Below are 26,705 nucleotides of genomic sequence, written 5' to 3' on the forward strand. Positions count from 1 at the left end.
GCCCAAATGTGGCTGGCATCATTCAACAGAAGTCCAAAGCGAGGCTACAATGAGGTATGTCTCCTAATGCGGAAATGGTCAGAGTGTTGGACGGGAGGGTCCCTGGGCCTGATCCAACAGGGCCCCTCCTGTGTTCTTATGACTGAGCTAGATGGATTGTTGGTCCAGCCGGTGGTCAGCTTTATAACTTCTTATTTCATGTGAGCCTGCCTTACATTCTCAAGTAAATTTCCAGGGCTCTAACCCTTTGTGCGTGGGAGATAGATACAGATTACCTTTAATGGCGTAAATCAGCTAGTCACTTCTGATTTGGGGCGGCCCTATAGATGGATGACCTCCAAATTGCCCAGTCCTTAATAACCTTGCTCAGACCTTGCAAGTGGTGCATTCTTCGACCAACCCAACCATCTAATGCAAGGTCTTCCTCTTCTCCTGCTGCCTCCGGTTTTTCCTAGATGCTCTAAACCAGTGGTCCCCAACCCCCGGTCCGGGGACCGGTGCCGGTCCTTGGATCAGTCGGTACCGGGCCGCGGCTCCTCCTTGTCCTCCCTGGCTGCTGCCTCAGGGGCTGCTCTGCCACTCTGCTGCTGGCTCACCTTTGGTGCTCTCCAGTGGCTGCCATGGCTGAGGCTCCCCCTTGGCACGGCACTGCACAGCTACTGCTGGCAGCGCCCCCCAGCAGGCAACAGGAAGCCAGGGGCACCAGCTGAAAAGCAAGTGGAGCAGGGGCTCAGGCACCGGCGTCGCTCAGCAAAAGACTACCCCCCCGGGCCTCAGTAAAATTGTCAAGCATTGACCGGTCCTCGGTGATAAAAAGGTTGGGGACCACTGCTCTAAACCTAGCAGCTTTTACCACTGTGATTCCACCCGCCTCCTGCCCGAGAGCTGAATGGGGACAATACGGATTCAGATGTTGGCCTGACCATTCAAGCTAGAGCAAGCTGCCTGGGAATCCGCTGCCCTCCCCTGAACTCTCCCCATCTCTAGGAATCTCTTCCACCAAAGCTCTCCAAGAGGAAATGTCGTTGGAACAAGGTTTCGCTGGACGGACCAGCCCTGTTAGCGTTCAAACTGGCAGCCAGAATAATATATTCCATGTTGGTCATGGAGAATAAACGCTCATAAAGTGTTGGGAAGGAAGGGAAACCGGGTAATCTCTGAGGCCTAGGAGGGGCTTCAAACGCTCTAGATAAAGGACGAGATTGAGGAGGGAAAGCCAGCTCTGCGGTGGAAACATTTTTTCCTGAAGCGGTAGGCAACTTAATATGAAAGTTTGGCCCTCCGGTACGAAACCAAGCCAAGGCTAGGGGAGAACGAGAGCTGCAGAGCAAATGAAGGAAAAGGCCAGGATGAATTATTCCAAGCTCTCTGGCTAATCTTATCAAAATGTTTCCCACTGCACTAACCTTATCAAAGTCCTTTTTAATCCCCTTCCAAAATTCCTGCAGACATTTTGCTTGGGCAAGGCCCATCCAAACTGGCCTCCCATTTCAGTCAAGGTGTTGAAAGTTTATAGGTTTTTGAGGAGGGGGTGGGGGTGGGGGGGTAGAAAAACTAAGTTTACTGTGCCTATCAATTGTGAATGCATTTTTTCTCCTTGGAAATCCTTGTCATTTCGATCTACTCTGTATTGCCTCAAAGGAGCAGCCCAGCCTTTCTCAACTTTTTTACTGTTGACAATCCCCTGAAACATTTTTCAGGCTCCGTAAAACCCCAGAAGTGGTGCAGAATATGGTTGGGAGGGAGATACAGGCTGATATGACCACCCGATAAATGTTTAATTTTTTAAAAACATATATGAAAAATTAATTAACTCTTGCTCATTTGGGAAACCGTTCCAGGGAGCCTGGAGTAACCCAGTCCTCAGGTTAAAATCCCAGTCCCGTAAAATCAGAAACCTCCCATCCAGTAATACAGAGGATTTTCTTGGGCTTGTTATAAGTCACCTTTCCACTTGAAAAGACACGTAGCAGAAAATAGCCAATAGAACAATAGGGTGCTTTACCATACCATCAACATATAGAATTCTCAGCATGGCCCAATCAGTGGATACATAAATCTGGAGACTGGAGCCATTAACAGACCTGGTGGGGCTTTCTATAAACCTAAGAAAAGCCTGAAGTTTGCAAAAAAAGAAAAAAATAATCAAACGGAAACAAAACTACAATTTGTTCCATCTCCTAATAAGGGAGAAGCAAGCCCACTTTCAGATAAATCTCACACAAAACCCCCATGTCCTTCCTTGTGCGGTCAAATTTTCCCATTGGAAACATGGAGGCTGCCAGTTAAGGAGTGTTAGCACCATTTTTGGGGCGGTTTTTCAGTCTTTTTTGGCCTCCTTGAGATTGATTTGGGCTCCTCAGTATCTGTATGTGCCAGGTTAGCCCGATCTCTTGTGTTTATTTAAATCAGAGTTACCAACTGCATTGACCTATGGCCACCTCCTATATACCCTTGCCAAGCCGTCTTGGATTTCATGTGTCCCGTGTAGCCAGGAGGTGCTACGAATTCCCAGCAGCTAAAAATTCCAGCTCCTTAGCATTACCCAGAATGCACCACAAGGAGGAGAGATAGAATCGCGCCCCACTGGACAACAAGGTCGATACGCTTTGGTGGCTGCCAAATGCGCTTGGGATCTACAAGAGTCAGCTTTGGTGGACAACCTTTCTTCTAGAGAAGGCCTCTTCTCATTGAGGAGCCCAGAGAAATATCAAGGAAGCCCAAACAGACTGAAAAAACACCAAATAATGGTTTGTGAGTTCTCAAAGGACTAGGCAGAGGTTACCCTTAATAGTATCTCCAGTGTTATCCGAAGGTAAAGATCACCAATTAGGACCCCGTCTTCCAAATTATTTTTTCCTTGGAGGACTCCCATCTGCGTACCGGCCCAGTCCCCCCATGTTTGGCTTGGAAGGCTGTGCAGAATCACACTGAGTCCGCGGAGAACATTCTCTTCTGAGTTCTCTTTCTCAGCGGAGACCTCTGCCGCCTGACCTGCTGTCCCGTCGGTGACCCTGCGGTTCTTTGGAGAGCAGCACCCGTCCAAGGGTTCGAGGGTGTTTCCGCATCCAATTGAGGTCAGTCCTGGATCCTGCAGAACGGAGGGCCCGCCAGGATGTGTGCTGAGGCATGATGAACGAGCATCGCCCCGTGCCAAACGCAGTCAGCCTGGAGAACCGGAGGTCAGTCGGCGTCCAGAAGCCAGCTCCTTCAGGTAGGTGACTTTTGTCCAAAGGGATCCAGAGAATTCACTTTGCTGCTTCTGTTGTTGTTTCAGCCATTCATTTTGGGTCACAAGCAAAGGGTGATTTTGTTACGCTCTGTTTTTACTGAAAGCCGAGCCGCGCAGACTTTTCTGTGGCAAAGGACGCATGACCACAAAAAGAGCCTGGCTGGATCACAGCATGAGCCCATTTAGTCCAGCATCCTGCTTCTGAAAATGGTCAGTCAAGTGCCTCTGAAGGTCCATAGGCAACAGCCCTGGCTGTCGTGGTTAGGCACGGCAGCCTCTCCCCTGGAGAACGGGGCTTGATTCCCCACTCCTGCTCTCCAGGAGGCCAGTTGGGTGACCCTGAGCCAGTCCCAGTTCTCTCAGAGCTCTCTCAGCCCCACCTACCTCATAGGTTGTCTCTAGACTTCTTCAGCTATAGAGAAATGGGTGAGGGGCATAAAGGACAAGAGTACATAGCAGCCAGGCAAGGGACATTTGCCATGGCCTGCCCCTGTGTCCCAACCCTGGCATCCCTAAAGGCTGCCCGTCCAAGCGCTAGGTAGGGCCGACCCTGTTTAGCTTCCAAAATCGGGTGAGATGCTGGTTTCTCTTGCTTCAGACCAACACGGCCATCCACTTGAACCGGTGTATCTGAAGAAGCGTGCATGCATGCAGAAGCTTATACCAGAATAAAAATTTGTTGGTCTTCAAAGTGCCCCTGGGCTGTAGTCAGTGGAAGCTTCAGAATGATCACCAAGGGCAGCCCTATATAAAGTACATGACAGTAGTCAAGCCTTGGTGGTTGGAAGGCATGGCCAAAGATTGCTGTGCTTCCCTTTTCTCCCTCCCCTCCACCCCACCGTTTGTGTTTGTGAGTCTGCAAAAAAACGTCTCCGTCCCGCTGCAGCAAGCAGAAAGGAAAACCAGCTCACCCTGCGTTTGTGGACTTGTCTCCGAGCGGGAACCACGATAGAAACCGTGTCCTTCAACACACCGTGCCAAAAATTCATGTCCACAGTTAGCACAGGCCTCTCAGGGGAGCTCTTGTTTCCACGACGCCACCATCACTGACCTTCTGGTGAGCATTTGGACGGGAAGACTCGTCCAGGGGAGACCCGTCAATCATCGGGGACCTGTCGCTTCCGTGATCGTTGGAGGTTATTAATTGCTGGGGGGGCCTGCGGGGAATCTTCAGCTGCAGGCAGGAGGCCCGTGGGCTGGTGATTCAGGGGCTCATCCCGCACGGACCAGCTGTTCTGGAGCTCTGCCCCGGCTTCAGCTGTCAACATGTCGGACACACGATACGGTGCAATGGAACTCGTGCCATGCAGGGAACTTCCCATAGGTGTGTGCGAAACATATAATACCACCAAGATGGAGGTTAATTATACCCACGGGAAATTATATATACATATATATATTTGTGTGTGTTTATTGGTGCATGCATGTGTGGGTTTCAGAGCATGGCTTGGATATCTGAGGCAAGACTTTGTCGTCCACGTTTTGGCCTGGCTGTTGTCAAACTAGGATTGTTTTAATCCCACCTACCCCTCCTCTAAGGAGCAAAGGCCCGTCGATTCCCACAACAACCCTGCGGAGTTGTTAAGAAGAATAAAGAGGTCCAAGTCACCTGAGGGTGTATGGGGGGTGGGGGGATGTGGGCTGCTCAGGCTGAATCTGGCCTTTGCACCAGGCAAGGCTGTCTTCACTGCAACTTGTAGCAAAGAGGAGTCTTGATTTCACCCCAGTCCTTTGGGATCTACAAATCCCCATCTGTTTCTCATCTAGAGGAGGGTGAGCAGAACCAGCCCTAAGGACATAAAAAGAGCCCTGTTGGATCGGACCACTGGTCCATCTAGTCCAGCACCCTTGATAAGAACCTCAGAAGAGCCCTGCTGGATCAGGCCAGTGAGGGTCCATCTAGTGCAGCCCCCTGTGGGCCTGGCAGTCCTCCCCATTCCTCATGAGGCCTGAAGGTCCGCCAACCCTCCAAAGGAGCCACGTTCTCCAGGGGATCTGATCTCTGTTCTCTGGAGACCACCTGTAGTTCCAGGAGATGTCCAGGCCCCACCTGGAGGTTGTTGGCCTATTGCTACTCCCCCCCCCCCCCATCTGCCTGTCTCTTCTTATGTCCTGTTTTAGAGCTGGAGTGGCCAGACTGGCAGGGGCTCATGGGAACTGTAGTCTGTGGGCATCTGGCGGGGGCTCATCGGAATTGTAGTCCGTGGACATCTGGAGAGCCAGCATTTCCCCACCCCTCCTTGAGAGTCTAGGACAGGGGTAGTCAAACTGCGGCCCTCCAGATGTCCATGGACTACAATTCCCAGGAGTCCCTGCCAGCTTTCGCTGGCAGGGACTCCTGGGAATTGTAGTCCATGGACATCTGGAGGGCCGCAGTTTGACTACCCCTGGTCTAGGACATTCTGGGGCTACAGGAGAAATGTCGCCGTGCTTGGCCAGCCTTCAGGGCGGGTGGGTGGAGCTCCTCTGTGGCTAATTTGCTAAATCTCTTCTCACGAAAGAGGCGAAGGAGAAGCAAAACATAAAAATGCTTCCCCCCCCCAGCCACATCCCCCTCCCCCAGGCCACAGCTGTCAGCAAAGCCATGTGATGTCCAGTCAAGGCAAGAGATGTTGTGTGTGATAAGAGGCAGCCCTTTCTGATAATGGGAACCACATTCTGGAGCCATTCGGCTGGGGCGGGAGCCAGGAGAAAATTTCCCCCCTTAAGCAGAAAGCAAGTCCAGAATTTGGGATTAAATTTCCCCAGATAGGATATCTGAGTATCCTAATATGAGGGCTGCCAGCCTCCCAGTGGGAAATGCGGATCCCCCGGGATTACAGCTCTTCTCCATACCGCAGAGATCAGCCCCCCTGGAGAATGGATGCTTCGGTGGGGGGACTCCGTGGCACCGTAGCCCACTGAGGGGCCTTCTCCCCCTCCCCACACCCCAACCTCCCCAGGCTCGACCCTCGGAATCCCCAAGGACAAGTAGAATTTGGGTTTTCTTTGAGTTTTACAGGGAGAGTAGCTCAGCAGTGGAGCCTCGGGAGAGGGGGATCTCCCCCTCACTGGCGGGCTTCAAGCAGTGGCTGGAGAAGTTCTGGCAGGGGTGGAGGAGGCTGATCCTGCATGGGCAGGGCGTTGGACTAGATGGCCTCTAGGGGACCCTTCTGATTCTAGGCTTCTGCTCTGGCGCCATCCCTTCCGCCTACTTAATGTGTCAGATTGCATCTGTCCGCAGGGTGTTGACTAACAAAAAAGAAATGATATATAAATGGGTTCCAGGCAGCAGGAAAAGGAGCCACGAACCGTTGATATTTTGCAAATCTAATCTGATGAGCCGATGTTTCCAACAGAGCTCTGTTCCACAGGCGCTCATCCCACATACCGATTGTAATTTTTGTTGTGGCGCCTGTCTCCCTTTTACGCCACACCAAACAGTTGCTCGACTGGTGCGGTGAAGAAAACGTCCAGGCTCTCGTCACTGGCCGGGTTTGAATATGCAAAGGAGGGGTGCAGAACAGGCTGCTAAAATGGTCCTGTTGAGAAGAGAAACCGCCACGTGAAGAAGAGAGGAGAGGGATAGTCCTAGCAGTCTAACCGACTAACAGTGGGGCCTGCAGGGCAGCAGGGAGGAAGTGGCTCAAAGGAGAAGGAAGCCTCCCGCTGAGCCAGTTGGGACACAATTGAAAATATCCGGAAGTTCCTCATTTGAATCTGCTGACAGGCCTGGCATATTCCAGTACCCAGCAGTCGAAATTATAGGAAATTCGTCTCTCTTGCTGAAGTATGCGAAAAAAGAGGGAGTCCAATTAAAAGTTGGCTCGCAAACCATTTTCAGAACTTGAGCGGGGCTCTTTAATATCAGAAGCTAAACTCTAGGAGAGGAAGATATTTATATGGGGCAGGGATGCCAACCTCCAGCTGGTACCTGGAGATCTCCCCATCTTACAGTTGAGCTCCAGGCAACCCAGATCAGTTCCCCGGGAGAAAATGGCTGCTTTGCAGGGCAGAGTCCTTATCATCCTACCTAGCCAGGTTCCCTCTCCACCCCGGACCTGGCCCTTCCCGGGCTCCACCACCCCAATTCCCAACCTGGAGCGGGCAACCCTGCAGGGGGGGTGGGAGGTAAAGTCCGTACCTGAACTGTAATCCAGGGCCCCAGAACTGCCAAATTCTCTCTCTCTCCCCGCCTCCCCCCTTACTTTAGAAATCTGGCCCAGTTTTTACCACTGTGTGAATCTGTGCTTATGTGTGTTATTCAGAAGCCCCCCCCCCCCGCAAAAAAGAAATTGGCCTCAATTTTCCATCTTAAGAGCCTCTCCTCTTCCCTGAAACGCCTCCCATTCAAAGCACGCTTAATCCCTTGCTCTATACATCAAAATCTATCGTTCCCATCTTTCAGCGTCTACATTTTGTATAGATTTCTGTGCTGTTCTCTCTCTCTCTGTCTTGGCTGGGGCCTCTTTTGGAAGTGGGACAGAAGCAAAGTTATTAAGCCTCTGCACTCGAGTTTAAAATACCTCCTCCGTCCAACAAAACACGCTATTGTTGAACTGGGAAAAGATCTCTCCCAAAGTCAAACACCCATGACGGGAATATGAACGGGGGGCGGGGGAACCAAGCGAGATATTAAGCCATATTTGACCCTTAGAACAAACAGGCAGAGGGAAGGGAAACTCGACGCACACGCAGGGGCAGTCAAACTGCGGCCCTCCGGATGTCCATGGACTACAGCTTTCTCTGGCAGGGGCTCATGGGAATTGTAGTCCATGGACATCTGGAGGGCCGCAGTTTGACTGCCCCTGCCAGGGTGTCCCTGATTGAAAGCACATTGCAACCAGCCCTCCGTCCAAACTTGCAAGAGATAAGCAATAAGCCCCCACCCCACCTCTCCATTCCGGGAGCACCCCCTCTCCCCCGGCTCTCCACTCCCCTCCTTCCCGCTTGCCACCATTCGTTCAAAGCAGACTGCTTGAGCAATAGTGTGAAATCGCTGGACAGATCCGTCCCCAGGTGACGCTCCACGCCTCACTTGCTTTCCAGAAGTAACTGGCCACTGGAGACCAAACCTGCAGCTTTGGTTTATGCAGCTGTGTATCGATGCAGAAAGTTCATTGCAGTTGCTTGAAGGCCTACTTTTTAAAACTGGGGGTGGGGGGTGGGGAGAACAGAACCCTGTTGAGGGTGACGGATAATATTCCCTCCCCCTCATTGACTTAAATCCCACTTGCCCGTTAGAGCAACTTCCAGGAGGACAAGTGAAGCCTGGGGATGAGGGATCTTTCAAATGGGGGTCAAACTTGCTGGGCTGTGCAGCCGGGGTCTCATGGCTCTAGCCCTGGACGTTTATCCCGTAGCGGTAGCTGGCATCTTCGGTGGTAGGACACGGACACAGCTCAAGAGGCCAGCCACGGTGACTGAAAGGACCAGACCCTGGCCGCACAGCCCGGAAAACCCACTCAAAATCCCCAGGCATTTCTCGAGCCCAGAGGTGTCAGCCCCAGGCAGACTCTGATGTTGCTGTGGTGGCCAGCTCTGGCGTTCATATCTTCCATGGAAGCCAGCTTGGTGGAGTGGTTAGGACTGCGGACGCCTAATCTGGTGAGCCAGGTTTGATTCCCCGATCCTCCTACACGTGCAGCTCACCATGACATTGATAAAACTGTTCTGACTGAGCAGTGATATCAGGGCTCTCTCAGCCTCACCCACCTCACAGGGTGTCTGTTGTGGGGAGAGGAAAAGGAAGGCGATTGGAAGCCGCTTTGAGACTCCTTCAGGTAAAGAAAAGCAGCATATAAGAACCAACTCTTCTTCTTCTTCAGTAATCTTGGGGCTCTCTCAGCCTCCTCTCCCTCACAGGGTGTCTGTTGTGGGGAGAGGAAAGGGAAGGCAAAGGGAAGCCACTTTGAGACTCCTTCGGGTAGAGAAAAGTGGCATAGAAGAACCGACTCTTCTTTGAGTCGGATCAGCCCTGGTCAGTATTTGGATGGGAGGCCCCCAAAGAGGGCCAGGGCAGAGGCCGGCATCTGTCCATCTCTTGCCTCAAAAGCCGTCCCGCTGAGCATTCCCGGCAGATGAAAAGGAGGGCTCTCTCCCTCCTCCGAAAGGTTATCCAAACTGGCCCAGGGATCACGGACAAGTCAGTTCGGGTTCGGGTTCCGTCCCAAGCATCGTAGGCGAGATGCTCTCCTCGGTGTGGTTTGGGGAACCGCTCAGTCCCGGTCCGAAGACCAACCCGTCTGAACCGATCATTTGGAAGGAAGGCGAGGAGCAGGTCAACCCGGCCAAGAGTGAATCAGAGCTGACGTTTGCATTCTGGCCCAGCGGAGACTCCCAGTTTCAACCTCTCCCGTTCACAAATCAACAGCTCTGGACTTCCGAGGCAAAGGCCGAGCGTGCTCATCCCCCACGCCCTCGAGGGCTTCGCCACAGGATCTAGCAAAGCAAACTCGGACGGAATTATTTCCTTTGTCTAATCCTCCCCCGGGCCTTGCAGAGGGTCCCTCCCCAGCGATAGAGATGTGGGGGCCACTGCTGGCCACAGGCGATGGGCTGGCTTGGGAGAAGGAAGGCTCTTGGCCGTTTAAAACAGGAAGAGGCCGGGGCCAATCCAAGGGGGGCCCTTGGCCTAGGCCTCTAGCTCAAGGGCGGGCCTGAGACAGAGAGACCCCCCTGATGGTCCTGTCAATCAACAAAGCTCCTCCAGTGGGCACACGGGACAGAGCCTTGCCCCACGGCTGCAGGACGACATCTCCAGGGCAGTGTGCCTGGGCACTTTTGATTTTCAGGAGGCAGTTGAAGACCCTGCCTTTGAGTGGTTTGATTTTTTATTCATTCACAAATTGGAGTTTTTCAGTTGTGGTCTTCTGTGTGTGTGTTTTCAATCACTGTTGTTTTATTTACTTTGTAGGCCTCCTTTGAGTTCTGCAAGATACAAAGATGGCTAAGAATGAATCCAGTTTTAGTGATGAATCGATCACAGTGTGATGTCACTTCCAGGGGGGAAACGGAAGTGACATCATGCCACTTCTGGACACTGTGATAAAACTTAGAGAGGATCCTTTTAGAGATCTGCTTGCTAGATAGAGCGAGGTTTGCTCCAAACAACAGCAAAAAGGAGGAGGTGGAGAAGCTGCATTTTTATACTCCACTTTACGCTATCCGAAGGAGCCCCAAAGCAGCCCACAAACACCCTTCCTTTCCTCTCCGCGCAACAGACACCCTTTGTGGTAGGTGTGGCTGAGAGAGCTCAAAGAGAACTGGGACTAGCCCAAGTTCACCAAGCTGACTTCAAGGACAGGAGTGGGGAATCAAACCCAGCCCTCCAGATAAGAGTCCACTGCTTTTCACCACTTCCTCACAGGGCCAGACACAACCGGTGGAGTGCCTTACATGACACTGTGGCCACGATCCTGCCATGATACCGTGAGCTTAGCTAAAGACTGGCCAGTACCTTGATGGGAGATCTCCAGGGAGCCCTAGGAGAAGAAAGGCAAGGCAGCAATTCCAAATGAATAAAAGACGGTAACTAAGGAAGGGGTCCAAATAAGGTGGGTCCCTTGATCTCCATCGCCATTTCAGCATCGATAGCAACCATTGTCAACTCATCTCCGAAGCCCTCAAAACATTTTGAGCCTCATCCTGCCCAGTCCTTCCGCGGAGCAGAGAGGGCCTCGGGAACGGCGGGGAACGGTTGTGATGACGCCCAGCGTGCTCGGAGAGGCGGTTGTGCCTCGTGCTTATCCTTTCCTGCCCTCGGTCCTGATCCAAGGATCTCAGCCTTGGGAAGACGCGTCCCCGCCGAACGGAGCCGAAATGGCAGCGCGGAGCGTCCCCCTCCCCCCTCCCCCAGTCAACAGTTGAATGAAGGGAGCCGGTTGCCAAAAAACATTTGGATTTGATTTGCGTTGTGCAGCATCATTTCCCATCACGTTGACCGGCCTCCAACGTTTCCAACTTCATTCTTCTGGACCATTATTTACTGGTTTTAACGGCTGCCGAGAGATGTCATGAGATGTCATGTCTCTCGTTTATGAGTCGACATTCTGGAAGGCCCACACGTGTGTGCGGGATGAACTCAGACCTCGACGAGGCTGCCGGAGGGACAGCCACGCAGGGGAGAGGAGGGGAGGGGAGAGGAGGGGAGGCCGTGGCGGAACCTCATAGCCCGTGATGCCGTCGAGTAAACAAGACGAGGGAACAAGCTTTTCCACGTCCTCAGAGGAAGGTGGTGGGGCCGTGTGGGTTCTCGTGTGAGGCTTCACGAGCTCGGGAAATGCGGCTCCCCTGAGTGACCGGAAGGATGGGAAAGGGGGCTAAGCCGAGGAATCAAAATGGCGCCTTCCGGGCGGCCCGCAGCTCGCCTGGGTTGCTCAGTCAAATGGCTTGTTGGCATCTCTTAAGTTCCTGCAACAGGCACATGGGCGGGCTGCCAACCTCTGGGGGCACCTGGTGCGCTCTCAGGATTACCTTTGGTCTCTTACATTGGGCCTCTAGGGGTGGGGATCGTCATCAGATTAGAATTTGCTAAACACAGAACTCTCTCTGGGGGGGGGGATTGCATGGACAGGTGGCCCCTCAGGTACGCCGGCCCCAGGCTGCACCAGGCTACAGGGCTCCCAAGCAGCAGTAAAAAGGCGGCAGCTTCCGGCATCCAAAGTGACCGCCCAGGTGCTACAGTTAGTAAAGGTTCTAGAAGGCCCTGTGGAGCGGAAAACATCAAGGACAGTCAACAAAATAACCCGAACCCTGTTTGATCTGCAAAATTCCCCTGGGAAGGAGCTGCGCGTATCCCACGTGGCCACTAGAGGTCTGTGCGGTACTCTAACTCGCCATGACACATTCAAATGGGTCGCCCGGTTGGCCTGAAGGAGCACCTTGGAGACCAACAAAGCACTCAGTGCAAAGCAAGCGCTCCAAAGCTCATGCCTTGAATAAATCTTTGCTGGACTTAAGGGTGCTACTGGACTCTGATTTTATTTAGCCATGACATACACTTTGAGTTTGAGTCAGGCGATGCTGCCTAGGATCTGCATCCAGTGGAGACGACAGAAGACGGGGGTACCTTCTTTAGAATTGGACCTCCCAGTCTAATCTTTTTGACTCTTGGGGGGTCTTTGGAGGAGGGGCACCAGAAGCTACCCTGGAATGTTGGTGTCTCTGCCTCAGAAAACAGCCCCACTCAGACCCCCGGGGATGCCCCCAGATAGATATCCTTTTGACTATTATGGTCCCATGGGCATAAGGGAGCAAAATAAATAAATAAAATAAAATTGGGGAGCCAATACAATTAATAATAATTCCTTTTTTTCTGAAAGAAAATGACTCCGGGTGCCTGTAAACAGTTTCTCGTCTCTTGGGACAGCAGGGCAGCAAATCCGCATTGGGAGGAGACTTGTTTCAACGAGAAGACAAACCGGGCCAACAAACCGTCTCCTCGTGACCCTCCCCTGCCCCCAGCATTGGTCCCAGACAGGCAGATGCTTCTTTCATCTCAAAGCCCTTCTGTTCTTTTTAAGATTTCTAGGGGGAAAAAAAGAAAAGATGTCAGGCCACCCTGACCCACACGTGTCCCCACCCCCGGCCACTGCGCCAGCCCACTCCCGGGGAGGGTCCGGTCCTTCCAGGAGGGGGGCAGGCCCACATGTGCAAGGCAGACCGCTGACCCCACGTGGATCTTTCATCTTCTTCAAGGTTTTGACTCCTGCGTTCAAAGCCCTAAGTCGCCTGGGTCCCCTCTCTCTTTGGGATCGGCTTTCCTGCCATTCGACCGCAGGACTCCTAGTCCTCGTCTCCAAAGCTGCAGACAACAGGTTGGCCCCCTCTTCAACAGGCCTCCCTTTGATGTCGGTCAGCACAGCTCTCCTCTCAGCCCTGGCCCTCCTCGTCTCCAAGCTACGCAGATCCAATTCTTTCTCGCAAGGCAAGGATTCCAACCCATCAGCCATCCTATAGTCACCTTCCTCTCAACACTGGCCAAGGTCCTTCCTGAACTTCCCGAACTGCGGCACACAGTAAACGGGAGAGAGAAGGCGCTGTTCTCAGTACTATATCCTATATAGTTGCCTTCTTGCTGCCCCCCTAGAGTCTTCTTCTCTTCTTTGTAAAGAGGACTTTGCCTTTTGCAACCATCCTTTTAGCCTGTGATGCCGGGGATTGAACCTGGGACCTTCTGCGTGCCGAGCAGATGTTGAGCTACAGTCCTTGCTTCCTCCGTGATCCCTCCTTTTGATTCCCCTTGGCTGTTGGTGTAGTGCATTTCTAGGGTCTTTCTCTGAGATGGGAGATTCTTGGAGATTTGGGGGATGGGGTTTGGGGAGGGCGGGGCTTGGGGAAGGCAGGTACCTGACTGGTTACGATGCCATAGTCCACCTTTTTGGTCCCTGTAAGATCTCCAGGTTCTGTAAGGAGCTTGGTAGCCTCAATCCCTAGCCCAGATCATCCAGTTTTGCGCACTGCATCTGACATGTGACCAAAGCTGGATCAGGGCCATGATCTATCCATATAGATTCCAGAACCATCCAGCCTCTTGCTCATTTAATCTTTTTTTTTTAAGATTCTCATCAAATTCCCTTTTCAACAAGTTTCGTTATTATTTTTCCCCCTCCGCGTGCGGACCTTCTGCTGAAGTCTGTTAAACTACTCTCGCCGGTTTCTTTTTTCCGAGCGCTCGGATATTACCTTTCGGTCGAATGGAAGAAAGAATTGAAATTATTATTCTTAGACCAAACAGTGGAAGCCGGCAACAGAGGAAATGGCTCTTCCCTTAATGGGGACGGTTGGAGAGGAGACAAGAATCCAGGGATCCCGAGCCTCTGTCAACACCGTCCCCATTAGCCGGTCTGTTTCCCAGATGCCCCCCGTCACTGGGACCCCTGCCTCTCTGGCGAAACTGGGTGGGGAGGGGTGGCTAGAAGAGACGCTTGAATTGCTCGGAGGAAAAGAGCCTCCTGTGCTTTTTGGGTTCTGCAAGAGGAGTCGATTTGGCCCATGACTGTTACGTAATGCGTAGGGTCTTTGTGTCGGTCAACGTCTGAACAGATGCTTATGCTCCTAACACACTCCCAATGATAGGACATGCATGGAGAGCTCCCACCAGCAGCCCCTGCTACCTCTTGGCAAACAGTAGAGTTTTCAGTGATTTCTAGAGCAGTGTGACATCACTTCCAGGTTTTCCCTGGAAGTGACATCACACTGTTGCATGGACGGAAATCCTACACAGCGGATGGGACTGTGGTGAGAAGGAGAGGTGGAGATCTCCCGTTTTGGGACACCAGGAAATCGTACCTTCTTCTCATGAGCTTCTTCAGAGTGCTGCTGGGTTGAACGAACGAACCAACGGTCCAAAGCAGGATGACGGCCTTTTACAAGGGCTTCTCACGTCAAGAGAAAAAGGGGTTTTCCTGTTTCAAGCTTTATTTCTGAACAAGGAAGCCAATAGGGCTCTCTAGAGTTGGGTGGTGAGAACACAAATTTATGAATTAAAAAATGCCCATGTTAGTTGGAGTTGCCAGCTCCAGTTTCGGAAATAACTTGGAGTTTTGAGGGGAAAGGGCCGGAAGAGGGTGAAAATTGGGGAGGGGAATCCACCTTCCAAAGTAGCCATTTTGTCCTCGGGGAACTTTAGCCACCACAGGGCGGTCAGCCACTCTAAGGATTGTCGGACTTCAGAATTTCAGACTCAGGAGGAGCAGGCAGAGTGATGCAGCGGTAAAAAAGGCAAATGCCATTTTGGGCTGTATCAACAGGGGCATCACATCAAAATCACAAGATGTCATAGTCCCATTGTATACGGCACTGGTCAGACCACACCTGGAGTACTGTGTGCAGTTCTGGAGGCCTCACTTCAAGAAGGATGTAGATAAAATTGAAAGGGTACAGAGGAGAGCGACGAAGATGATCTGGGGCCAAGGGACCAAGCCCTATGAAGATAGGTTGAGGGACTTGGGAATGTTCAGCCTGGAGAAAAGGAGGTTGAGAGGGGACATGATAGCCCTCTTTAAGTATTTGAAAGGTTGTCACTTGGAGGAGGGCAGGATGCTGTTTCTGCTGGCTGCAGAGGAGAGGACACGCAGTAATGGGTTTAAACTTCAAGTACAACGATATAGGCTAGATATCAGGAAAAAAATGTTCACAGAGTAGTTCAGCAGTGGAATAGGCTGCCTAAGGAGGTGGTGAGCTCCCCCTCACTGGCAGTCTTCAAGCCAAGGTTGGATACACACTTTTCTTGGATGCTTTAGGATGCTTAGGGCTGATCCTGCGTAGAGCAGGGGGTTGGACTAGATGGCCTGTATGGCCCCTTCCAACTCTATGACTCTATGATTCTATGATCCCCACCCAAACCTCACTTCTTTCCAACCACCTTGAGATGGCAATCCCAGAGGAACTCTGCGACTTCTGCTCCCCCTGTCTGCGTGGCCATGCTGGCGCCCCACAACTCCTCCTGAAGAGGCTGAAACCCAGTAGGACACAAGCGGCTACTGTTCGGGGGGCAAGCCCAAGCGGAGCGCTCCCCTCAGCCCGGCAGGAGGCCATCTCGGGCGGTGGTTGTAGATTGAGGGCCGTTCGCTGTATTCATCATGCAACAAACATTCCACGGCCCTGCCAGGCCTCATAACTCTCCCCAGCATGCAACCTCCCATCGTAAACACATTCAGCCACACTTAAGCAATCGCTGCACCGGGGAAGGTGAGCAGGCGTTTCCCATCACAGCCCTCAGCAGCCGGGGAAGGAGGGTGGCAGCGGCGCGTCGGGGACAAAGGGCGTGGGGGAGAGGCAACGAACCCCTGGGAGCACTTGGCTTTGAGGGTTGCGGTCATCGTCTCCCCACCCCGATGGCCCTGGCTAGCCTGGCCTCACCGGATCTCGGAAGGTAAGCAGACCACCAGGTAAGTCAGGTTGCTACGCAGAGGCAGGGCTACCTCTGGACATCTCTTTCTCTGAAAGCCCTACAGCAGGGGTAGTCAAACTGCGGCCCTCCAGATGTCCATGGACTACAGTTCCCATGAGCCCCTGCCAGCGTTCGCTGGCAGGGGCTCATGGGAATTGTAGTCCATGGACATCTGGAGGGCCGCAGTTTGACTACCCCTGCCCTACAGGGTCACCATGAGATGGTTGTGACTTCACAGTCCTTTACCCTATTGGTTTGGACTCGAGGGAGAGAAGCCCAGGTGGAGGGCCACGAGGTGGGGAGCTCCCCTTCACTGGCAGTCTTCAAGCAGCAGCTGGACAGCTACTTTTCAGGGATGCTTTCGACCGATTTGGCGTCGAGTGCAGGGTTGGGCTAGATGGCCTCTATGACCCAGTTCCAACTCTATGATTCTCTCCTGTCTGGAGATTAGTTGTAATTCCAGACTATTTCCAGGTCGACCCTGGAGGTTGGCAACCTAGGAGAAAATCTTGACATGTGTTAATTTTTATTGAAAAGGAAAACTGAGTTGACGTTACGGCTCTCAGGTTTGTTCTAGGCAAGGAAGATGTAAAATCTGTGCTGATAACCAGCAGGGATAAGGAAATCAATCGTGCCGCTCCCGTTCAAGATGTCCTGGTCCACGTTACTGGTCAGGAGTGGCCAAATTGTGGATCTCCAGATATCCCTGGACTATAATTCACAGGGTCTTATGGGAATTGTAGTCTATGGGCATCTGGAGGACCAGGGGCTGGAGAGCCAGGGGCTCCTGGGAATTGTAGTCCATAGACATCTGGAGAGCCACAGTTTGGCTACCCCTGTTTCAGGCACAAATACCTTCTTGATTAAGTGAAGTTCTTTTTTTCCTTTTTTTCCCCCTGCCACGAGCTTTGTGCGGGAAAAATCATGTGAAACTCTATCAATCTCAGGCAGCTTAACAGGTTAGAAAAATGTTTGGACAAAAGGAGAAGGCAATAATAATATTAATCGGACGCATCTGGTTTGATAACTGTGCTTGCCAATTTATAAATTTATACAGACGTCTGGAATCTGAAGCATCGGAGATCTGGAGCCCCGGTAATAATAGGTTACTTCATGCTTTCAACGTGAAATGTGTAGTAATGTTCAGAGGGTTAGGAAAACTCTTGATCAAAGGGTCCCTAAATCACGGCCTGGTTTGGGACTGGAAGAGGGGCCTACATCGCCCAGATCTGGGATGTGTGCAGACATTCAGGAATTACTGTGAAAAAGACACTAGAAATCCAAGTTGGCTTTACGATAGCCTTTGGAAGACCTGGGTCAAGTAGGGTTGTGAGTCTTGCAAGCCCTGGGAGACTGAAAGGGGGTGGAGACTTACCCGAACAGCATGTGACACTGCAACGCCAACTCCAGCCTGGATGTGATACCACTGCTTTGCAAGGCACTCTAGGATTTCCCCATAACTCTATTGGCCAAACCATAGAGTTTCAGAGGGAAACCGTAGAGTGTCCTGCAACATGATAGCATTGCTTCCAGTTATGTGACCGGAAGTGAAGCCACAGTGTCATCCTAGCACATGCACACCAGAAGCCCTTTTCAGCCATGGCTTAGGGAAGACCTATGGTCCTTTGCTAGAAAGTCCCAGGTTCAATCCCTAGTATCTCCAGTCAAAATGATCAGATGGTAGCGGATGTGAAAGACCTCTAGCCTGAGACCCCCGGGGAGCTGTTGCCTTTCAGGCCTTGATAAAAACCTATATCTGACGCCAGGATAAAGCAACTTCATGCGTTCCTGTGTCCTAAGCATTTTGGTGGCCACCTAGGACCATCGATGCTCCCACAAGAAGCTCTGGCTCTGCCGAAGCTGCTCCCTTTCCCTTCTTGCTGACCCCAGTCCCTGTCCTCCTTGAATAATGAACTGAAATGAGCACCGATAATTGGATTCCTCGCTAACGCATGATGGTTGTCATGTCCGAGACGCCGCTCCTTCCCCAACGACTGGCAATGCAGTCCAGATGTGTTCGGATGAAAGGCTGGCGGGAGACGTCGGGGCGTTGGACGGAGGGCAACTCCCCGGACTTGATAAACAAAGTTTTCTTTGAGGGCTCGTTGTGCAATGAGAAATGGAAAACAGCTGCTTTCGGGTAAAAACTGTTTCTATCTTTATTTATTTACAAGGCTGTGAAAACGTTTGAGAATAGAAAATGGAAAATGGGAAGGTCACGTCTGCTGGCAGGCGCTAATGACGACGGATGGGTCTCGCTGGGGAGGTGGAAAAGAGCGGGGCTTCAAGGGGGGGTGCGGGGCCAAGGGGAACGAGAAGAATGCCTCTGGGGGGTCGCATCCAGGCTGCATTGGGTCCAGCAGCCGCGTTGGAACAAGGGCCGGACAGAGGCTTCGGAGAAGCCCATAGCAGGTCACAAAAGCAGCTGGCCACCAGAAGTGGAATAAATATGTTTGATAAAGAAAGAATAAAAGTAAGCAGTTTATGGAGTTCCAGAATTCGTCTGTCATTCCAAGAGATCCCCTGCCTCCTGCAACTCCGTCCCCTCCACTGGTCTTCAGGAGTGTAACATTGTTGTTGTTGTTATGTGCGAAGTCGTGTCCGACCCATCGCGACCCCATGGACAATGATCCTCCAGGCCTTCCTGTCCTCTACCATTCCCCGGAGTCCATTTAAGCTTGCACCTACTGCTTCAGTGACTCCATCCAGCCACCTCATTCTCTGTCGTCCCCTTCTTCTTTTGCCCTCGATCGCTCCCAGCATTAGGCTCTTCTCCAGGGAGTCCTTCCTTCTCATGAGGTGGCCAAAGTATTTGAGTTTCATCTTCAGGATCTGGCCTTCTAAGGAGCAGTCAGGGCTGATCTCCTCTAGGACTGACCGGTTTGTTCGCCTTGCAGTCCAAGGGACTCGCAAGAGTCTTCTCCAGCACCAGAGTTCAAAAGCCTCAATTCTTTGACGCTCGGCCTTCCTTATGGTCCAACTTTCGCAGCCATACATTGCAACTGGGAAGACCATAGCCTTGACTAGACGCACTTTTGTTGGCAGGGTGATGTCTCTGCTTTTTAGGATGCTGTCTAGATTTGCCATAGCTAGTGTAACATTAGAGGTTGTATTTTCAAAACCTGCACTGCCCATCAACAGCGAATTTTAAAGACAGGTTTGATTTTGACAGTGCCTGGAAACATGGAAAGAACAAGATGAGTCTGGTGGTACCTGGGCTCTATCGGTACCTGGACAAAGTGGAGGGCTAAACATTCAATAATAAACAATTTTTTTTAAAAAAATTATTTATTATTGAATGTTTAGCCCGCCAATTCCCGCAAAGCGGCATGCATACCTCGCCAGAGACAATGAAAACCAAACCAGTAAACAATAAAGCTTTGAATAAACTTTTGTTGGTCTAAAGCAGGGGTAGTCAAACTGCGGCCCTCCAGATGTCCATGGACTACAATTCCCAGAAGCCCCTGCCAGCATTCGCTAGCAGGGGCTCCTGGGAATTGTAGTCCATGGACATCTGGAGGGCCGCAGTTTGACTACCCCTGGTCTAAAGGGTGTCCCTGGATTCAGACTTTGTTCTGCTGCTTCAGACCGACCAAGCTCGATCGATGTATCCGAAGATACACCTTGAAAACCCTGAGGGGGGTCTCTGGAAGTCAGCTGTGACCAGATGCCACTTTATGCATACACACGGTCTAATTTTCCCCAGAGGGACAACTTGCGGCTCTCCCAGGTGGTTTTCGGTTTGGGTGGCATCCAGGGTCGCTGAGCAGAGGCAGGCAATGCTAAGCAACCTCTGCCTCTCTTTGCCCAGATCTGGACGGCCCAGGGTAGTCTCATCTTGTTTAGATCTCCAAAGCCAGCTAGATCTCATTAAATCTTCAAAGCTAAGTAGGGTTGGTCCTGGTTGGTCCTTGGATGGGAGATGGAGATGGAGGGGCCTCTGGCCTGGCCCAGCAGGGCTCTTTGGGTGTTCTAAGGCTTGATTTGATCTATTCCCCACGGGAATCAGCCACTTTTACACGTGTGCAAATCTTACAGATGGCAAACCAAGCCCAGTTTAGACGCAGTTGACCGTGATGGTCGGTGGTCACATGGCCTAGCCTAGCCAATGAGGAGCATGAAAATAACTGAAGCTTAGGGGTCAGGGGAGGAACTTGCCTTGCTACCTGGCAGAGTCATTCCTGGAATATCTCCAAAAAGCGTCCCCAAAGATCACACCTTTCTCTGGTTAGCTAATTCACAGCTAATTCTCTCCATTTCACAGATTGGAATGTAACGGCCTGGGTGTCAGAGCTCTCCCTCCTGGGGAACTCTCTCCAGATCGGCTCACAGGCCGTGGTGGCCGGACCAAGAGCGAGATATTTTCCGTTTCCAGGAGAATCAACTCAGGAGAGAAGAAAGCCACAGCGGGGGGGGGGGGGAGGTGGCTCTGAAACCATAACGTGTCGCTGTGACCCTCGCCTCTCTCTCTCTTTCTCCCTCTTTGTTTTCTGCAGCGCCGTTTTCCAAAGGGCATCTCACCTTGGCATGCTTTGTCCTCCAGCTATCTCCAGGGGGATCTGCTAATGAAATCCAGAAGAGCAGCTGGGGACAATTACCTCCGTGGCCAGGGTAGAGGCAGAGAAGCGGTCCGGACAGCCAGCACGCAGGCAAGATGTGTCATCCCAGTGAGCCCAGGTGGGGCTGGAGAAGAGGAGGAGAAGGGGGGAGAGAGAAGACCCCCGAGACGATCCTGAGACTGCGCCATTTCAGGCTGCGGCCCTTTGGATTGGGTGGCATTCCAGGGCTGAGAAATCTCTTCCTGGCAGGTCGTCCTCCGGGGATTGTGAGTTATTTGCAGACCACAGATCACTATGAAATCCTCGGGGAGACTGGGGTGTGTCTGCTTCCCAGATCCCTTCTGGGAAAGAGAGCTGAAACACTACTTAAGGGGAGAACAGACCAGAGAATCTGTTTTTTTCTCATCATAGGAAATAATGGCAATCAGATGGGGGCGCACTCTTTGGGTGCCCCTAGAATAGGACCCCCGTGTCCAATCTTCTGAGCACGTGGAGGTTCTTTTGAGGGGAGGCTCCTGTGGCCACACTGCAAGTTCCATGCCTTGACTTCAAACCAGCCCCCCCCCCCAGCTGGGGAAATACAAAAAAGGGAACCCCCCCCCCCTTTTCTCTTTCCCCTTAACGTTTCAATGGCCACTGGCTTGAATCATAGAATCGTGCTGCACTGCAGTTCAGTGATTCAAGCAAGGCTGAATTTAATCTTATTGGGAAATGGCAATTCAAACCGGATTTGGCCAATTTGTTCTCCAGTCAAGGCTGAATTTGGTCCTTTTTGGACAGATTGAATCGCACACAATTTTGGGTGTCCTGGGCGGGATCTTGAGGAAGTGGATGCAAGTTTGATGAAACTAAACTGTGATGCAACGGAGCGATTTTCCCCCCAAAATTATTTTTAAAATTATTGAAAAGGAAATGTCTACAAGCATACTTGTGACACTGCACCGATTTAAGCGAGAGTTGACGGGAGCCCCCAGATCCCCCCTCCCTCCCTCCGCGAAACAGGCCTTGCTGGCGGTTAGAAAGCAAGGCAGGCTGCATACTACATACAATAGTGATCTCAGCACCCCCCCCCCCTGAGTTATTCCACCTCGTGTACCAGAATCCATCAATGTGGGGGGGGGGGAGGCAGAGAAAGGTCCACAGTGATGACAGTTCGGGGCCCAGAGAAAACCTTATCTGACATTACAGAGCGAGAGGGGAGCATTCATAATGCAGCTGTCATTTTCCAACCCAAACGTGATCCTGAGTCTTTGGTTAAAAATTCTCTCTCACGTTCTCAGATGTGAAACTCCCTTATGATGCACGGGGGGGCCAACCTCCAGGTGAGTCCTGGAGGACTCCTGGATTTACAACTGAGCTCTAGATCCCCAGCAGAAAATGGCAGCTTCAGGGGGGGATTGTGCCCCACTGAAGTCCCTCCCTGCCCCATACCCTGCCCTCCCCAGGCTCTACCCCCAAATCCCCAGGGATATCCCATCCCAGAGTTGGGCAATCTTATCCAACGCTTGAGATGCCAGACACCCCCCCCGCCCCCCAAGTAGGAGGGGAGGTCCCCTGTTTGGGGTGATCGTCTCTGCTGGCTGGCAGGGGGGAATTACCCTCCCCCCCCAAAAAGTAACAGTAATAAACATGGCCCAGAAGTGATGTAGGCACACAGGTGACGCCAGGGGGGGGGGGGTTTGACATTCAAGTTTTGGAGTAAACTCTGTGGCAGAAACTAATTCCACCATAGAGGGTTTGCTCACAAACCAGAGTGTCATCCCCGACATGCCCACCTCCCTTCCTGGTGCTGCAGGCATGTAGGGTTTATTTCCAGTGTCTTCCCTCCCGGCTCCCGGTAAATTCACCCCCCTCCCGTCTCCCCCAGCTGGGCCAAGGAACCTGGCCGCCCTGTCCAGCACCCCTTCAGGAAACGTTTCCCAACTTATTGTAACATCCTGTAAAACATTCCGATGGAAGGTCTCCCTCCTCCCAAACGGCCTTGAATTTCTCTCCGGAGAGGCTGCCAAGGCACCGGCTGAAACTCTCCCCCCCCTCGCCCCACCCCCGGCCTCCTCACCTTACAATGTCTCCACTCCTTTCCAGAGGAACCAGCTGTAACAGAGTCCCTTCTAACTGGGCCGCTAATTGGTTACATTCCCTCCCCAATACATGCTCCCACACACACAAGCACACATGGATACACACAGCCCCAGACCAAAACCTCAACCCCCCCTCCCCGCTTCTGCTCTCATAATAATGCGCGGATATTTGTGAGCCTGCTTGAAATGTGGCTGTGCTGTCTTTATTTCCGTATAAAATGCCATTTATTAGGTTTACAACCTTGACAGTGTGAATACGCGGCCATGTATTAAGTGCTGGCACCGCACGAAAACATCTGTTGCCGTTACAAGAAACTTCGGACACGGATGGCTGGGGGCCTTTTTCTCTTCTCCTTCTTCTTCTCCTTCTCCTTCTTCTTCTTGTTAGATGGAATTACCTTCGGGAACTCTCCGGAGACCAGCGCTGGCTCCGGAGGCCAACTCGACATGGCCGCCAGCGATCCTGGCGTCCGCTCAGCGCTGAGCCTAAGGGCAGAACACGGACTCATTTCCTCGAGGGCTGGTGGGCGACGGACGGAGCCAAGACGAAGACCAGAGAGGGCTGGATTTAATTGCTTCCCGGAGGGATTGCATCGAGCATCTGCCATATATGGAGGAACTGGATCCCTTTTCGTTCCCACTGTGCTGCTTTAGCAATACTGCCTCCCACCATAGCATCCCCTATTAGTTTGTTTGTCTCCTTGATTCAGAGAGGGCTACTGTCCAGGGTTACTAAAGGGAACCTCCCTGTTCAGAGGCAGTAAACATTTGAATCCCAGAGCCAGGAGGCAACATCAGGGCAACATCAAGCCTTCTATGCCTTGTTGTTGACCTTCAAGAGGAATTGGTTGACCCCTATGTGAGGCAAGAGGCTGGAGGTCTGACCCAGCAGGGCTCTTCTGAGGGTCTTCTCAGGGGAAGGCCTCGGCCTCTCTGCCCTGTGGCTGGCCCTGCAGAGGAACTGGCTGGCCCCTGGGTGAGACGGGAGGCTGGACTGGAGGGACCCTCCCTGGCCTGACCCAGCAGGGCTCCTCTGAGGGTCTTCTCAGGGGAAGGCCTCGGCCTCTCTGCCCTGTGGCTGGCCCTGCAGAGGAACTGGCTGGCCCCTGGGTGAGACATGATGCTAGGCTAAATGGACCCCTGCTTACAATCTAGGGATCACTGGTCTGTTCCAGCAGGGCTCTTCCGATGTTCTTATCAGGGGAAGGCCTTGGTCTCAATGCCCTGTTGTTGGCCCTCCAAAGGTCTTTCCCGGCCCCAAAGCCTGCCCACTCCACCCCCAAAGCCTCAAGGTACTTCTCAACCTAGAACTGGCAGCCCTATATTTCTCCTATGGGACAGTGTCTTGCTGAGGGCCTGAAGTCTTAAAGTGAGGATCCAGAAACAAGGGCTATCAGCTGGAGAGTATTTCCCTTGGCTTCATTGGCCAGCCCCTGGGCTGAACTCTGAAACACCCAGACACACCCAGTGCCCTCCCCTCCTCAAATTCTGCCCTCCCTCAGCATCATCCCCAAGTCTCCAGGAAGTTCATAAGCAAGAGTTGGCAACCGTAGGTTAGGCCCATCCAGGTGTCTTTCTCTGCCCTTCTCAGGTACCGCTAGGCTCCTCCCCTAAGCAGGCTCCTTTCCTTACCCTTCCGGGTGCAGCCCCTGAGCTCAGCGTTCGGGCAGTGCTGACCGGCAAGATTGGAGCTCTCCCATGTGAAAAACAGGCAAACATCTGAACCAGCCCCATGTTTGTGTGTTGAAATTTTCTGGTCAAATTCAAGCTTCTTTAATCCGGAGCCAAAGAGGATAAGCGGATTCCACAGAGTCAGAGAGCTGCTAGCGGGCGGACAGGAGATTTTCATCTGCTGAGTCAAATCATCTCAGTGCTGCAGGGTCAATTCCCGCCCATGGCTAGTTATAAAAATGTAGGTTGGACCCCCCGTAGAATGGGGGAGGGGTATTTGGGGCGGGGGAGAGTTCCAGCAATGGACACTTGACCAAGCCTTCGGGGAAAGGTGGCATATAAATTCAATAAATAATAATACATGTATTTATTTACAATTTGACTTATACCACTCTTCCCCGGGAGGTGGCTTTGGACAGTTTCTGTCAAAAGCAATTAAAAAGCAATTAAAAATGCAAGACCCGTTAAAAATATAACACTCATTACACCAGGGGTAGTCAGCCTGTGGTTCTCCAGATGTTCATGGACTACAATTCCCATGAGCCCCTGCCAGCAAATTGGATCAGGATCCTAGCTGCGCATTGCTCAGTTTTGCGCCTGGTTGGATCCTCCCTCAGCCCTCAAGCTCGGCCCTCGACCGGTCCACGTACAGAACCACCACGTGGGGGGCATCTTTGCCCTCGACATTCGGATGCCTCCTGGATCACCGTTTCTATCACGGTCCTGGTGATTCCCCCTTCCTTCCACCAAGGCTTCAACATCAGTCCTGGATCCCGGCCAGCCTTCGGATGACAGATGCCGTTTTTTGGACAGGGAGCCGACTCCGGCTGGGTCTGTTTTTAATTTGGTCGCGAACTGCATGTCCTGTGATCTGCGTGATAACGCAGGGGGAGCTCAGAGACTGCCATGTTTTTTAAAAATAAAACACACCTGAGGTTTGTGTGAGCTTGCTGGGGGCTCTTGGCAAACTACAGGCGGCCTTGAAACTGCACAAGGAGCAGATCTTCCTTTCTTCTGACCCAGCGCTTCTCTTCTTCCTCCAAAGTGAAGGAGCTTCCAAAGGCAACCTCAAGTGGAGGGAGACAGCCGCAAACAAGACTCTTTCCTGGGTGCTGTCGACGGGGGATGGGGCATGCTTCCCAGAAGTGACACGACATGCTGATGTCACCGGGATTTGATGTCAGCATATTGGAGATGTTGGGGGGGGGGGCAACACTGGCTTTGGGCAAAATTTGGGCAGAATTTGCTTCTAACCATAAGAGTTTTGCCTAAAAAAACAGAATGCTTCTTTGGCAACCTTGATTTGCTGGTGTCACTTCTTGGAGATGTCGACACATCAAGTTAAAATGTGGCATTCTTCCAGTTTGGAGGAAGTTGGAGGGGGGGGCAAGGTGCCTCGGGAAAAGGACCCCCCACCTGGACCCTACCAAAAACTGAGGTGTCTTCCCTCCTCCCTCAATGCTTCCAATCCTGTTTCTCTTTCAGGGTCAGGAAGCTCTTTCTGGTTCAAGCCAGGAGGAGAGGTTAGCAACTCTACTGACTTCATTTCTGGGAGGGAAGGCGATCATAAGCCGCTTTGAGACTCCTTCCGGGAGTTAAAATGCTGAGTGCAAAATTGCACCACGCTCTCAGAAGACTTGTCCAAAATCGTCATGGCCGTACGTATGGAGAGAGGTCGTCTGGCTGAGGAAGGCAGATAAAGGAGAAATGATCAACGTTTGGTGATAAAGGAAGATTCAGGTGAGGCCCCATCTTGGTCTGAAGTAGCAAACAAAATGTGAGTCCAGGGGCACCTTTAAGACCAACAAAGATTTATTCAAGGGGTGAGCTTTTGGGTGGAGGCACCAGTAATCATAAGAGAACAGACATAAGGTGAGAGTAAACCACTATGCCAGTTTGGTGTAGTGGTCAGGAGTGTGGACTTCTAATCTGGCATGCCGGGTTCGATTCTGCACTCCCCCACATGCATCCAGCTGGATGACCTTGGGCTCGCCACGGCACTGATAAAACTGTTCTGACCGGGCAGTGATATCAGGGCTCTCTCAGCCTCACCCACCCCACAGTGTGTCTGTTGTGGGGAGAGGAATGGGAAGGCGATTATAAGCCGCTTTGAGCCTCCTTCGGGTAGGGAAAAGCGGCATATAAAAACCAACTCTTCTTCTTCTTCTTATAAATTAGTAGTAATTTAGTAAACAGCATCGTAACAAATATGCAGCATGATAATGAAGACTGGATAGCCCCTTATTAGAATAATAAAAGGCATCTTCTTGCAAGGGGCTTTTTTTGTG

The 26,705-nt window shown here is 52.0% G+C and overlaps 1 long non-coding RNA gene across 2 annotated transcripts; it reads left to right on the forward strand.

Moving 5' to 3' along the window:
• The first annotated feature begins 1,652 nt into the window (after positions 1 to 1,652).
• Positions 1,653 to 26,705, forward strand: LOC143820701 (uncharacterized). Of its 2 annotated transcripts, none has more exons than XR_013225468.1 (3): positions 1,653 to 3,214; positions 20,603 to 20,931; positions 23,135 to 26,705. It is a non-coding gene; the product is annotated as an uncharacterized LOC143820701 (long non-coding RNA). The 2 variants fall into 2 exon arrangements; XR_013225469.1 differs by lacking the exon at positions 1,653 to 3,214 and adding an exon at positions 15,737 to 16,088.

The sequence above is a fragment of the Paroedura picta genome, chromosome 11, assembly GCF_049243985.1.
Source record: "Paroedura picta isolate Pp20150507F chromosome 11, Ppicta_v3.0, whole genome shotgun sequence".
In the NCBI taxonomy this organism is placed as follows: Eukaryota; Metazoa; Chordata; class Lepidosauria; order Squamata; family Gekkonidae; genus Paroedura; species Paroedura picta.